Genomic DNA, 15,531 nt, shown 5'->3' on the forward strand with positions numbered 1-15,531 from the left:
CTTCCTTCAACTTCAAAGCCAGCCATGACAAGTCAAGCCCCATCCATACTTCTAATTTTTCCTGCCTCTTCTTCCAACATCCCAGTCATCCTAGCTCCCTCTGACAGCAGCCAGGAAAAGTTCTCCACTTTCAAGAAATTGTGTGACTAGATTATGCCCTGCTAGATAACTCAGGATAATCTCCCCATCTCAAGGTCCTTAACTTCAGTCAAATCTGCAAAGTCCCTCTTGCCAGGAAGGTAACATTCACAGGTTGATGGGATTAAGATGTAGACATCTTTGACGGAGCATATTTCTGCCTGCCACATTCTCCAATCATCTCTTCCCCCTGTTCAAATAAGCACAGGGAACAGATCAGCAATTTCTCTGTAAAGAAAAGTCAAACCAAGAAATCAGATGCCAATCTTCCCTTGTCTGCACTCCTCCATTTCCATGAGCAATTGTCTTAGAACTTCTTGTAGGGAGTGAGGACAAACTCCCCTCTAGCCTCCCCCATGAGAAATGGAAAGGGAAAGCCACTACCCTTCTAATATTCCCTGTCCTCATGAGCTCCAGTATTCTTTGAAAACATTTAAATATTTGTATTTCCAAAAGAATAATAAAACATATATTTTTAAATTTCCTACTAGTCACATTAAAAATAAGCAAAACTAAATGGGTAAAATTAATTGCAATAATATATTTCATTTAATTCAACATATCCAAAATATTATTTCAACATGTAATCATACAAAAATTATTGAGATACTTTACATTCACTTATTGTACTAAATATTCGCAATTCAGTGTGAATTTTACACTTTCAGCACATTTCAATCAGGACTAGCCACATTTCAAATGTTCAGTAGTCACCTAGGGCCACAGTTGCCATATTCAATAGCGCCAAATCTAGACTTTCATTTGAACAGGCTGGGCCAGTGTGGGGCCAGTGTGGGGCCAGTGTAGGGCCAGGGACTGGGCTGCAGAGATGGGTGGAGGTAGAAGAACACATTCAGTAGCTTCTGGAGGGGTGTTTTTTATAATACAGTTGTTTTCTGCCTCTCATCCCTGCCTTTACTTCATGATGGCCCATTCCCATGCAATGGGAGTCTCATTCACCATGGTCTAAACATGTGAAGTGCTGAACTCAGTGTGTAATACATAGTCCATATTCACAGATGTTACTACTATCCTACACAATGCCCAGTTTAGGAACAGACACACAGTAGGTGCCCAAAAAGAAGCTGTTAAATGAATTGGCTTTTACTTAGTCCCCAAAGAGAACTTCCTGAGTTCCATCAACTTATGTCAATACCAGAACCAGAGCTAAGCCCAAAGAACTCAGTAAGTATATTCTCCCCACCACAAGGCCTGGCTCTGGGCACTGACCAAACAGATACTCAACAAGACTGTACTCTCACTCCCCAAATAAGTTAGAAGGGAGGGTTACAGTCTGGAAATGGAAGCTAGATTCCTCCTCAAGGTATGAAGCCAAAGCCAGTGAGGAACTTAGAAAGTAGGTGACAACTTGGAGTATCAAAGCTAAAATAAGAGGCATATGTGAAGTCACTTCACCCAACCCCTTTGCTGCACAGGTGGGGAAGCTGAGGCCTGGACATGGAAAGTGACTGTACCCCCAAGAAGGCGGCCCGGTTCCCTGACACAGAATCTAGGGCTCAGCTCTGAAATAAAGATTCAGGATGCTTTCCGTGGTTTTTGAGATGAAAGCAATGTTCTGACTTGGGGATGCAAAGGGGTCATGAGAAGTGAAAACTCTCTTGACTCTGCCTCCAACTTCCCATGTGGCCTTGAGGAAGCCTCTTCCCCGTGGGTCCCCATCAGGCTCTCGAGGACAAGGAGCAGAAGCCAAGTAAATGAGATGCTCCTGAGCGTCTACCAAGATTTCACAAAGTCATACAGACTGACCAGACCAAGGCTCATTTTTCAGGGGCGGGACTTAGGTAAGATCACCCAGCAAATTACTGGCAGGTCTTCACGTAGGGCTCGTTATTCTAGACCAGGAGGCACCTCCCCAGATAACAGCACTCACCTCCTTTCCATCCAACCTCTTCATTTCTGAGCTCAATAGCAGGGTAACCACCACTTCTTTGGAAGGTGGAGGGGAGAAAAAGGCACATGGGGGATGGGTGGCAGTCAGCTGACTGTTCTAAGCAGGGCTCTGACACTGGGGGCGAAGAATGAGAATCCAAAGGCCAGGCTGAGCCCTAGCCAGTTTGGCTCAGTGGATAGAGCATCAGCCTATGGACAGAAGTGTCCTGGGTTTGATTCTAGTCAAGGGCACGTACCTCGTTTGCAGGCTCCCAGCCCTGGTCGGGGCATGTGCAGGAGACAACCAACTGATGTGTCTCTCTCACATCAGTGTTTCTCTCTGTCTTTCCCTCTTCCTTCCACTCTCTCTAAAAATCAATGGAAAAAATATCCTTGAGTGAGGATGTAAAAAAAAGGCCAGGCTGAGATGAGAGCTGGGAGCCAACAATTAGACCCAGAAAAAAATGCAAATGAAATGCAGCTAAGGAGGAGAAATGCTGAGACCTGAGGCTGGTTCCACCAAACACACACACACACACACACACACACACACACACTCAGCCCCGCATCCCGCCTCATTCAATTCCCCTGCGTGTTCTAAACCTAGATGATCAGATAATAAGAGGTTGAGTGGTATGCATAACATCAAGTTGATTAAATTTGTTTACTGATAATTCTTTCAAGTTCCCATGAATATCGTGTAATTTCCTTGCTGTATTTCAAACAGATTTGGGCTAATGCATTATTGACAGCACCCTTGCAGACCATCTCGACAATGTCATTCAGGATAATTATTTCACAACAGATTTCCAGAGCCCCTGGTTCCTGTTGGGATTCACTTGGGCATAAATTACAGAGCCGAATATTTAATCAGTGTCCCCATTAGAACCCTGTGGCTTATTTTTAGGAACTGAGGAGGGAGAGCGGGTGGGGGAGAGGGTATTTGTATTACTACAGCATGAATACATTTCTTCTGTTCTGGGTGGATTTTTATTTTTTTCTCCCAAAGCTCAACCAAGCTGAAAAGCAGCCTGGAGCATCCTTGCCTTTTTTAGAAATCAACACAAGCATTAATCTTTTGACTGCATTAAATTAAATATTAATGTTAACGGATCACATAATGTGAAGTTAAAAAAAAAAACGATTAACATTTACACCACATTCTCTCTCCGTGACTTTTCTATTACACAAATTAGTCCCCCTCTTAACTAGTAATACCTCAACAGTGGTGCCTTGGGAAGGTAGGACGAGGAGGCAGGGCTGGGTGATTGTTTTTGGCATTTCTCATGGAGAACTGGGAGCATGGGGGGCAAGGGGGCAGTGGGTAGCCAGACCAGCCTGCCCTGCTCAGGTAGCTCAGCTGGAACTGGGGCGCAATGTAGTTGCTCCCTGGCAGGGAGTGGCCTCGGGGTAATTAGCAATGCCAGGGGCTCCGTGCAGGATCTGGCGATGCTTTCATTTCTGTGCTGTTCAAGCAGCAGTCTCTCAAGCAGTGAGCCTGTGTGTGCTGGGCACCCACTCCCAGCCCAGATGAATGCCTCTGCCTCACTGCCCGCTCCAGCCACTCTGCCAGGCCTCCCAACTGGGCCATCACTCCTCCTTTTTAAAAGGGTGTGCCCCTTGGGTTTTGAGACTTCCTCTGACCCTCCTTTCACTTAAAATTCTGTATTCCCATCGCCAGGGCCCATCAGAGGCCACAGGGCAATGTAGGCCCCTTCTGCCCTTTCTTCCTTCCTCATCCTGATGGCTGATTCCAGATCTGGCTGCTCCCCCACAAGGCCGCCCCGACTGCCTAACTCAGACCCAGCCAGCACCCCGCACCTGCCGAGCCCCTGGTCATTCATATCCAGGGTCTCTCCCTGCAGCTCTTACCACTGGCAGAGACCACACTGGTTAATTTGGCAGCTCCCATGGCTCCTCCCAGGGCCTCCAGGGTCAAGCCTCCCTCAGGACAAAGGGCCTTCACAACCAGCCCCAGCGCTGAGTGCTGTCTAGTCTGGCCACTTCCGGCCACGCACCCTTGGCTCCAGCCATGAGACTAGGCACCATAAAGGTCAGAGAGAGAAATGAGCCAAGACCTTTCAGCCTTCACAGAACATGGCTATGCACCTACCATTTGCCATCGGGTGGGCGTTGACAAGGAATCCAGTCCTGGCTCCTGGCTCCTGGCTCCTGGCTGAGAAGGAAATTGATGGTCTCACTCTGCCTGGTCCCAGCTGAGCAAGAAGAGACCCAGCCCCTGGGGCTACTCAGAGGAAGGTTCTGAGTAACCTTCCTGAGGACGGGCATGTGAGAGGGACCTTGAAGGAATAACAGGATTTCAAAAGGCAGAGAATGTTATTTTCTTCATTGATCGGCCTGAATAGCGCTTGGCAATGAGAAGAGGGAACGGCACCAGCATGCAGAGCCTCCCGCAGGGCCACAGGGGTGTGTTCCTCCTCCTTTGAGGAAGCAGCAGCGGCGCTGCCTAAGGAAGTCCTGGAGGTCAGCAGCTGCTAGAGTGGCCAGCTCCCCCAAATCCACCTCTCGAACCTGGGACCTCTGAGCTCTTCCAGCCTGGACTATAAACAGGGGGTGACCATTCCCTGCCAGGCAATCAACAACCAACCACCTCTTTCCATCATTCATTGCACCGAGTTTGGAGCCGGTAAGCTGAGTTCCGATCCCAGCTCAGTCAGCCATTGATCAGTGATGTGATCTTGGGCAGGTTTGAGAGAAATGAGGCCCCGTTTCTTCCTGTGCAGAAAGGGGTTGACAACAATCACCTCTCAGGCCCACCTGAGATGCAGGTTGTGCCGGGAGAGGGCAGTGCGGATGCGAAGCCCCGGCGATGAGCACTGTCCTCAGCATAGACTCACCACCCCCTGGAAGCCCTGGGGTCCTGGACTCCGTCACAGAAGTGCCCGGCTGCAGTCCACCGTGAGGCTGGTGCCCTGGCTGCCTGGCAAGCACAGCTCTGCCCTAAGTGCTTCCCTGCCCAGCTCAGTGCACAGCCTGCAAGCAGGGGCCCACTGCACCTCCACGACCCCTTCCCTGTGCAAGGTGCAGACAGAGGCCCAGAAAGTGGGCATCCCTGCGTGTGTAAAGGTGAACGCTGCCAACACCTACCGCCACGCTGCCAGCACCTACCGCCACACTGCCCTCTCCTCCTCTCGCAGGTACCACACCAGCCTCCTTCGTCTTTGACTTTCAGCCTGGCTGCCAGTCCGCCAGGGATCAAAGTATACGAGGGCCCAACAGGACTGTGGTTCTCTGCTGTTGCTGCTTTATGTTGCGTTTTCATTTTTTTTTAATGTATTTTATTGATATCAGAGGGGAAGGGAGAGGGAGAGAGAGATAGAAACATCAATGATGAGAGAGAATCATTGATCGGCTGCCTCCTGCGCACCCCAGAATGGGGATCGAGCCCGCAACCCAGGCATGTGCCCTTGCCTGGAATTGAACCCGGGACCCTTCAGTCTGCAGGCCGATGCTCTATCCACTGAGCCAGACCAGCTAGGGCACGTTTTCATTTTTTGAGTATTATGAGTATGTGCTTTAAAAACTCAAACCGCAAGGGATGTAGTGACAGGTAAGTCTTGCTCCCATCCCCCTCCAACCCATCTGTAGCCTGCCCTGTCAGGAGGCATCTCCGGTGGCCAGCGCTCTTCCATACCTACCTTTTTACACAGATTTTAGCATATTATACGTGATGTTCTCTACCTTGGTTTTTTCACTTAATGTGTCCAAGAGATGGGCCTAAATCAGTACATACGCATTCTCCTCATTCTTTTTGACAGTGCAGAGTATTTTATTGCACGGGCGCACGCTCATTTCCTTAACCAGCGTCCGACTTGTGGAGACAGCTGTTTCCAGTCTGGTGCTTTGATGCGAAAAGCCACCTCGCAAGCATACCTGGTCCTACGCACCAGGTCCACAGGCAGCCCCCAGAAGTCATCTAATCCAGTCCATGCCTCGGGTACCACCTCCCCCATGAAGCCATCTGAATGCCTTTCCTTTGATGGACAAGGAAACAGCCCACAGAGGCTTTGTGATTCACCCCATGGCACTCAGCTAATTGACAGCCGAGTGAGGAGCCCAGGTTTTTCCACTCCATGGAATTATCTGAATTTGAAGTTTAAAAAAATAATTCAAACGCTCCACTTTAATGGCTGGGGAGAGTGAGGCCCTTCAAGACAAAGCACATCTCAAAATCCTAAGGCCCGGGGGGGCTTGTAGAAAAGAGTGCTGGCCCCAGCCCCAGGGTTTCTGATTCAGTGAGTCCTGGAATTTGCATTTTTAACATGTTCCCAGGCCTTGTTGAAGCTGTTGATACACAGACCACTGTCCTCAGGGTTCATGGTGCTGTTTCAGGTGATGCCGGGAGGCTGTGTGGGTCCTGGGCCCCACCCAGCCACCCGCCCACCCGTGATTTGAACAGAGCAGCGCTACTTTTTTCTGTTGTGTGAGTGAGATTAGCTTTTGTTTTTTATTGGTGTTTGACCGCTTACACACTGTGGTTAGAAAAGGACCGGAAGATGTCATGGAGAGTCCCTGTCATTTGGCCATGAGAAGCTACACTTCATTTCCCTGGAGCATGGTGTCACCCACTGTGGGGCTGGGGAGGCGGAGGGTGGAGTCCCTGGGTGATGGGGTAGACTGTCAGAGCAGGAAAAGGCCTTTTCCTGTCTCCTCCCCACTGGACACCCCATATCACAAAGCGAAGAGGGTGTCATAGGCCAAGTGTGTTCCCACTGTGGCTGCACTGCCGGCTCTCCCTCTGTCCTGCAAGCTCAGCTCTGACCCACTGGTGCCCCAGACAGCTGGACTCTGCCCTTGGCCTGAACTTGTTGACCAGCTGCCTTAAAGGCAGGGATAGTCCACCATCTCCAATTCCCTCCCTTCCCCTCCCCCACTCCAGAGCTCCCCAGGAGCCTGCCGTGGCTCCTCTCAAGATCTGAGCCTCAACCTCCAGGAGCCCAAGTCCCTTTCTCAACACAGCAGGAGGCACAGAAGTACCAGGCAACACAGAAATACACCAAAAACATGCCAGATCAGGTTTCAGCATCATCATGGCCAAAGATTTTGAAGACCTCTAGCATTTGTCATTGACATACATCATTTGATGGTCGTCCTACAACTGCGTCTTCTCACTGTGTAATAAAGAGCCTACTGTGTGAGTCTTCAGGAGGCAGAGCCCGCTTCCTAACTCAGAGCAGCGCAGGTCTGACAACTGGTTGATACTTGCCTGCTCCTCTTTGCAGCTGAAGTCCAGTGTGTCACCAGGAAGAGCAGATTAGATGCCCAGCCTATGGCACGGAGGCGGGGTCAGGAGAGGATCCTCCCAGAGGGCGAGGCAGCTCTGGTGTCCCCAGGCATCACAGTGAGGACAGCGACAGCACCACTCCACGCCCAGTCTCCCTGCAGGACAGTTCAGACTGCGGTCCTGGGGCCCCGCCAACCTGGCCCTGATTTCCCAGCTTTCCCGTGGATGCTCTGATATTTTCTTTCAACAAATTCCTTTCCTATTAAACCAGCCAGAGGCCATTTCGGTTGCTGGCAGCTGCGAACTTGGACTAAAGCAGACCCCATCAGAATCCTCTGAAGCCAAAGGAACTTTTGTTCGAACTTCTCACTCTTGTCATCAGAGTAAGCCCGCCCTCCTGGAGGAAGGTCTGCATGTGGCCCGGATGAAAAGTATGTAGCCTTGTGAGTTAAGTACTGCTTCGATTTATCGTTTATGCTGGAATTTTTTTCTCCCTATGAAATGTATGTAAAATTTAATATTTGCCACCAATAAACAGTGATACTAAAATATTTTTATTTAAAATCCCTAGATGATTCTGTAGCCTTCAACTTAGCTTATTAGTAATAATGCCTTATGCATAAGCACCAATGACCTTTTCAAAGCTGTCCCCTCCTGTAAGGAGGCACAGGGGAGGTAGACAGAGCAGGTCTTGCTATTACCAGGTAAGGTTGAGAGAAGCCAAGAGAAAGGACAGGATAGAGACTGGGACTCAGGACATCTGAGGGTATATTTTTTATGTTTAACACTATCCTATCTAATAAAAGAGTAATATGCAGATTGACCATCACTCCAACACACAAGATGGCTGCCCCCATGTGGACACAAGATGGCCACCACAAGATGGCCAGCAGGGGAAGGAAGTTGGGAGGGACCAGAACTGCAAGGGAGGGCAGTTGGGGGCGATCAAGCCTGCAGGGGAGGGCAGTTGGGAGGGACCCAGGCCTGCAGGGGAGAGCAGTTGAGGGGGACCAGGCCTGCAGGGGAGGGCAGTTAGGGGTGACCAGGCCTGCAGTGGAGGGCAGTTAGGGGCAAACAGGCTGGCAGGGGAGCAGTTAGGCATCAATCAGGCTGGCAGGCCGAAGTGGTTAGGGGCAATCAGGAAGGCAGGCAAGTGAGCAGTTGGGAGCCAGCAGTCCTGGATTGTGAGAGGGATCGGGCCTAAACGGGCAGTCGGACATCCCTCCAGGGGTCCCATATTGGAGAGGGTGCAGGCTGGGCTGAGGGACAAGCCCCCCCCCCGGCACGAATTTCATGCACCAGGCCTCTAGTTATTAAAATAATAATAAAAGCTACCATTTGTTAAGAGTTGGCTATTTGCAAGCACTATACTAAATATTTCATCTACATCATGAAACCCTACAAGGTAGATTTTTAAAAATACATTTTTATTGATTTCAGAGAGGAAAGGAGAGGGAGAGAGAGAGAATCACCAATGATGAGAGAGAATCATTGATCGGCTGCCTCCTGCTCGTTCCCTACTGGGGATTGAGCCTGCAACCCGGGCATGTGCCCTGACTGGGAATTGAATCGTGACCTCCCCGTTCATAGGTCCATGCTCAACCACAGAGCCACACCAGCCAGACAAGGTAGATATGTTGATACACATTCTAGTGATAAGGAAACAAGCTCAGAGAGGTTAGATAACTTGCCTAAGGGCATCCAGCTGTGAAGTACCAAATTTGGACTCAAATCCAGGTCCATCTGGCTCCAGATCTAAAACTCTTCACCATTACACTAAATGGATTCCCACTGCTCTGCTGCCTAGGTCTCTGGACAAGCCATTGAAGCCCCTCTGGACCCCAAGGTCACCAATTAAAGTTTAGGTTCTCCAGAGGGAACCGGCAGCCTTGAGACAAAGCTCTCCTGACCCAAGCTCTGGTCAGGGGAGGAGTTTAATTAGAAGCCAGGCGTCCCAAACCCCAGCACCAAACCCACTGGACAGGCTCACATCCAGCCAACCACGGAGCCCTGATCTTGCAGTCTCAGCATGAATCAATCCTCTCTCCTGCGCTTTGACTGTCTTGGAGGCAAGGTGGCTGGCTGGACAGGTGGGCAGTGCCATACCATTAGGTTGGATGCTGATTCACTTCACCTCCTCATTGAGAAGGATTCTAATGACAAAGTCCTAGGAAGTGGCAAGTCCTGGGTGCTATCAGGATCAGCTCACAGAGCACAAGGAGTGCTGGCAGGCGAGGGCATGTCTGCCAGTTGAAGGAAGGGGTAGGAGAGGAGGGGGCTGGGTTCTGAGCAGCTCTTTTGGCCCCCCCAAACCCCCACCCCCAAGAAGCTGACTCTGCCCTTTCACAGTGCTCAGAGGAGGTGGAGCCACACGCCACCTCCAGCCCAGTGGGACCAATTAGAGCATTTACAGTACAACACGGGAGGGGATGTATCTCCCTCTCCATCTTGCCCTGTTTGCTGAAGGAGTGCCTATGACATTACACAGATTAATACTCCACTGAGCAAATTAATCCTTGGGACTTCGCTCACTACCTGTGGCTTATAAATTTTAATTGGCTCTAAACCACCACCTGAATTGATGTGAGAGTGTGGTGATGCATGGAGAGACATCAAAAACAGTGCCAGCCACACATGTGGCCTCTGGGAGGAGGAAGGAGGGGCACCATATTCCAGGTGCCAAAGGGGGGAACGTCTGTCAGAATGAAGAGGCGGTCCTTGACTTTCTCCTTCCCTCTGCTTGTCTCAGTCTTGTCCATTGGTCAAATCTCCCACATTCAACAACTTAGCCCACTTTGATGAGCCTGGTATGTGCCACGTCCTAGGCTGGGCGGTGGAGAGGCGATGTGTTTATAGATCCTCAGGTCGTAATAAAGGAGAACCCATGGAAACTCCCTTGGTTACAAGTCGGGCAGCACTGTTGTGAAGACGCCCGGGCGTCACAGGGAGAGGAGAGGGCCTCGCGGGAACTAGAACGTGATCAGAGCCACACTCTCTCTGCCTCTGTCACTTTCAGGGGCATGGGCCTCTTCCTCTGTCTCCATAGACAGGGTCCTCGTCCTCCTGCACACAGCCTGCGTAGCCTCCCAAACACGGCAGCCTCAGGCTCTGTCCCCTGCGCGATGGCCTTCCAACTCAGCACTCACGGCTAATGGACTCCATCTCTGTGTCCAGTTCATGTTCCCAGGAGAAGGAAACAGCAGGTCCAGGTGGAGCCTCCTGACCCCCCTGCTCGTGCTAGGCTCACCAGTGGCTTCCACTCCTCACCCTGTCCTTCTTGGCTTCTAGAACTCAGCTTGAGTTGAGCCATCCTTCCTGTGACTCCTGACTGTGGCTCCTCTGGCTACTCCCTCTGTTCAATAGTCTGTTAGCAGTCTCTGATCATGGCTTCGACTCCATCCACATACTGTCCTTGAACTTGGGCGGCTAGCATGTCCCCCTTTTAGAGGACTCCACTCTGGTCCTCCTCTGCTGCACCCCTCCCTCAGTGCAGTAAGGTGTCCATGGATCCAAGAGGGCAGGCCCACCCAAATACCATGGATCCTCCTAGACTAGCACATTCTGCAGTGATGAAGCTCTATACGCACCATCCAGTGGTAGCCTCTAGCTACCTGCAGCAAAGGAGTCCTGGTAACATGGCTGCTACTGATGGGGAACTGAAGCTTTTATTTTATCTTAATTAATTTAACTTAATTTACCTCCCACTAGTCTCCCAGCCTGCCAGACTTCCTTTCTAATTCGAACCCCACCCATCAGCAGCCTTGAGTCACGCCCCCAAACTATAAAATATAGTCTTGTACCCCCTGCATTATAGATCCTCTACCACCTGCATTTCAGAGTCAAGTTACTTTTCCACCTACCAGTCAAGGTTTTTGTCGTCCTGCTTCATCTCCTACCTTTCCTCCCTCCTCTTGCCCCAAACACAGGCAAACAGCAACGTCTGCACCCTTCTCTCTGCTCTTTGTCCAAGCCTTCCCTTCTCTCACTGTGTGCCTTGCGAGCACTGCTCCCTCTGCCCAAAGTGTGCTCTACCCCACCCTCACTGCAATGCTAGCAAACTCCTATTCATCCTTCAAACCCCGGGTGGACTGTCACCTTCCCACCTCCCTGTGACCTTCCCCGATCCTCTTCTCTGTCCATGCTGACCATTCTCATTCAGGGCCCACAAACCAGGCCCAGGCCTACATAAGCTTTGGGTACACCTGGGCATGTGTAGATTTAACACTACGATGACATTTATAGATTTAACACTAAGATCGCTGCTATTTAAATATTAATTCCACCCAAGGTCCCATACACATGGGAGCATTCCTGGAGGCCTCTGCAAAGGAGTAATTTGCACGAGTGTGGCTTTGAATCTCATTCTGGAAGGCTGGTGTACAGAGGGAACTGTGCAGCTGTTTCATAAGCCCAACTCACCACTCACATCCATTGCTAGGTACATATTTGTTATTCCCTATTCATTATTTATGAGATAAGGGATTTTTAATGAAAAAAACTTTACTTGTGAAAAAAAATGCCCTTCTTATCTGCCAGCCAAAAAAAGCTCTGTGATAGTGATACATGTACATTTAGATGCAAATCAAGGTGGTCTCGGGATATAAAACCCCATGAGGCTCCCACAGTGGTTCTCAGAGGGTGATCCCTGGGCCACAGCATCAGCATCACCGGGGAACCTGCTAAGTGTACAAATTATCATCTTTCCCTAGACCTTCTGAATCAGAAACTCCGGTGGAGCCCTAACACACTGGTCTATTTGTGTATTAGGAGGGCTCCCGAGGATGGGGCTCTGCCATCCTCAGCTCTCCATGCCCAGCCCCTGGTCCAGTGTTCCTGTGTGATGGGCTGTCTACAACTTGGTATGTGTGCACTGAATAAGCGAATGAATGCATGCATGAGTGAATGAAAAGAAAGTTAAAAATAAATAGAAAAGAAATTGAGCAACAGATGCAAAAGAAACTAAAACTTCTTGTTCGGCATTCATCCAGACCCGATCCCATGAGCAGGAAGAGCCGTGTGAATGCACAGTGCAGGCGGTGTGGGCCCCGCCTCGGACCGTATCCTCTCCCCTCCTCTCCCTGTCCTGAGAACTGAGTGGCAATGCCCCGTCACTCAGCCTCTCCAACCCGTGTCCCAGGTGAAAACTCCAGTCTAAACAGCTTCCTCGAAGAAAGAACCCCAGAAGCAAGGGAGCCCTTGGTCCTAAATGGCCTGTGCAGGACCCATAAATTAATTACTTAATATCATTTACAGAAGGCCAGTTGGTCTCAGGATGAATGGAGCTAATGCTGTTCTTGGCATCCAACTTAAAGATTCAAGGCGCCAGAAATACAAAGGAAGGCTTTTCAACCTCCAGACGAGGCTGCTGAATAAAGCTGGAAGGATGGGATGGGGGTGTCCTCTTCAAAGAAGTGAAGAGGGAATAAAGGCTCCTTTGGTGAGGAAATATTAATCTCAATATTCACGCAGCGTTAAAATATATGTTTGAGATCTCCAGAATGAGATGTTCATAAATAGATAAGCTCTAAGTGGATGCTTTTTTAGCCTTGATTTTCCTTTACTGAAATATAATTAACACTTCCTGAAACCAGCTAGCTTGGAATAATTTAGTCAATTGTAAGTATGCAAAACACTTAACAATTAGCTCCATGAAATGAGAACAGCCAGCACTGAGCCGACTTCATTAATGCCCTAAGTGCATATGCCCTATTATAAGAACTCTCAGGGATATTGTATAACTCTGAACTGTCCCACAGAATGGAGCAGAAAGGGTTTCCTGTTATTTCCATTCATTTGAAAGCTACATCTCATAAACGCAGCCGTCTGGAAGATGACAGCAATTGGTTTTAATATTTTTACAGCCACTTCTGAGGTAGTAAAAAGAAAATGAAGCCAGGTATTGTAGTGGGTCTTTAAAGCCAGCAGGATTTAACCTGCCACACAGAGGGGCAGCTTGGGCAGTGGGAAAGCTCACGGCTCCTCAGAGCCCGGGTCCTGGGTTCAGCAGCACGGCTTGCACCCACCCTTCACCTATCTGAGTTTTCCCATCTGTAAAATGGGGATAAACAGGGGTCCTATTCCAACAAGTAACCATCAGTGCAGCACATGCGCTGGCCAATCAGAATGGATGCTTGTGGGAAACAACCAGAACCATGGGCGCATAGTATGTCTGCACAGCCTGTATCCTAGCCTGTTGATCCCGGTTAACTGTCAGATCAGAAGACTAAGAACACCTCCCTCAGAGCGCTGGGGAGAGCATTGCCAGAGATAGTGAGTGAATGGGATGGGGCCGCAAAGGGGGATGCTTGTGTTCACATCTGGGAGATCAGATATTTTTATATTTTTTATTTCTTTTTCAGATATGGCTGCAGGCAAAGCCTTCATGAGGTTAAAATCAACTGGGGCCCTGGCCACTGTGGCTCACTTGATTGAGCATCATCCAATGCACCAAAAGGTCATAGTTTGATTCCCAGTCAGGGCACATGCCCAGGTTGTGGGTTTGATCCCCAGTCTGGATGCATATGGGAGGCAACCAATCCATGTTTCTCTCTCTCTCCTTCACCTTTCCTCTCTCTAAAATCAATAAAAATATTTCTTCGGGTGAGGATTACAAAAAAAAAATTAACTCGGCTACTGCCATTTCTTTAAGCTAGAGTAGAGTGAAAAATTAAAAGTCACCAATGCTAGAACGCAAAAAGGAAAGAGAAAAAAGTGGGAAACTTGCAATGTGTGCCTTTACCAAAATGTTTTACCCACCAACCTCAACTGGGTTGCAATGTGGTCATGCGAGACATGAAATGAAGGCCACCCTCCTGAGAAGCACGGAGCACCAGGGAGTGAGGCAGGACTGAGCCACAGGGACAAGACTGCAAGGTGCACATTTCTTCTGCCGTCCCACCACGGGTTCTGTGACTGCATGTGACCTCAGGGGTGACAGCCTCACAAGTCCACATCTGAAGCCCTTCACAGTGTGAGGCCCAAGCCAAATGTCCCTCCCAGGCCCTGTGGCACACACAGGACAGGCCCTGGGGAGGGCAGTCATAACACCTGGGTCCCCCACAAACAAGGAGGGTAGCAAGGAGCTGCTCCACCTCTGGAAAGCCAGGCCGAAAGTGAGTTCTCCCCGACTGCCTGGCTCTCACTCTGTCCTCAGGCTGCTGGACAGGCTGCCGGGAGAGCCTGGGAGATGGCAGGCTGCGTTTGCCAGACAAGAGAGCTCTCTTGGGAAAGAGTTATGGTGTATCCAAGTCTAGAAGTAAGTCGCAGCATTAATTGGGTTAGAATCTACTGAGTGCTGAGCCCGCGTCAAGTATTTTTCATGTGTTAAACTCTCTACAGATATGCAAACTGAGGCTCAGAGAGGTCGGGTGGCTGCCCAAGATCATACCACCAATGAGCAGGAAAACTGGGATTCCTGCTCAAATCTACATCAAAGCCCACATTCTCCACACACTCATCACGCTGTTCACAGAAACACGTTTAGTAGAAGTGCCAACACAGTGCCTGGCCTGGAGGAGGAGCTTAGAAATGCCTGTGGAATCTGAATGGAAAATCTATACTAATAATAGAGGAATATGCAAATTTTCCAGGACGTCATCACAGTAACAGTGACGACTGAACAGCAGGCTGTGTGGGGCGACCAGGCTGACGGGGGGGAGGGGGCGGGGGAGTTGGGGGCAACCAGGCCGGCGGGGGGGAGGGGGGAATAGTTGGAAGAGACCAAGCCGGCAGGGGGGTACAGTTGGGGGTGACTAGGCCAGTGGGGGGGGGGGGGGGGCAATTAGGGGCGATCAGGCCAGCAGGCATAGGAGGTTAGGGGTGATCAGGCTGGCAAGGGAGTCAGTTAGGGGCAATCAGGCAGGCAGGCAGGTGAGCAGTTAGGAGCCAGCAGTCCCGGATTGTGAGAGGGATGTCTGACTGCCGGTTTAGGCCCAATCCCCGGGATCGGGCCTAAACTGGCAGTCAAACATCCCCCGAGGGGTCCTGGATTGGAGAGGGTGCAGGCTGGGCTGAGGGGACCCCCCACCCATGCACGAATTTCATGCACTGGGCCTCTAGTATTAAATAAGAATCTTGTATTGATTTCCTACTGCTGCGGTAACAAATTACCACAACTTGATGGCTTTGAACCACACACATTTACTAGCCCCCAGTTCTATGGGCCAGAAGTCCCGGATGGGTTGGCAGGGCCACATACTTTCTGGCCCTCGAGAATGTTTCCTGCCTTTTCCCATTTCTAGAGGTGCCCACATTCCCTG

At 50.0% G+C, this 15,531-nt stretch overlaps 1 long non-coding RNA gene across 1 annotated transcript in view; it reads right to left on the minus strand.

The window, feature by feature from the left end:
• Positions 1 to 232: 232 nt before the first annotated feature.
• Positions 233 to 15,531, minus strand: part of LOC129152058 (uncharacterized) — a 42,650-nt gene continuing 27,351 nt past the window's right edge. Inside the window, exons 2-3 of the long non-coding RNA XR_008558800.1 lie at positions 4,142 to 4,197; positions 233 to 328 (exon numbers count right to left, since the gene is read on the minus strand). This is a non-coding gene — a long non-coding RNA (uncharacterized LOC129152058). The remainder of the gene's footprint in view (positions 329 to 4,141; positions 4,198 to 15,531) is intronic.

The sequence above is a fragment of the Eptesicus fuscus genome, chromosome 17 (genome assembly GCF_027574615.1).
Source record: "Eptesicus fuscus isolate TK198812 chromosome 17, DD_ASM_mEF_20220401, whole genome shotgun sequence".
Classification (NCBI taxonomy): Eukaryota; Metazoa; Chordata; class Mammalia; order Chiroptera; family Vespertilionidae; genus Eptesicus; species Eptesicus fuscus.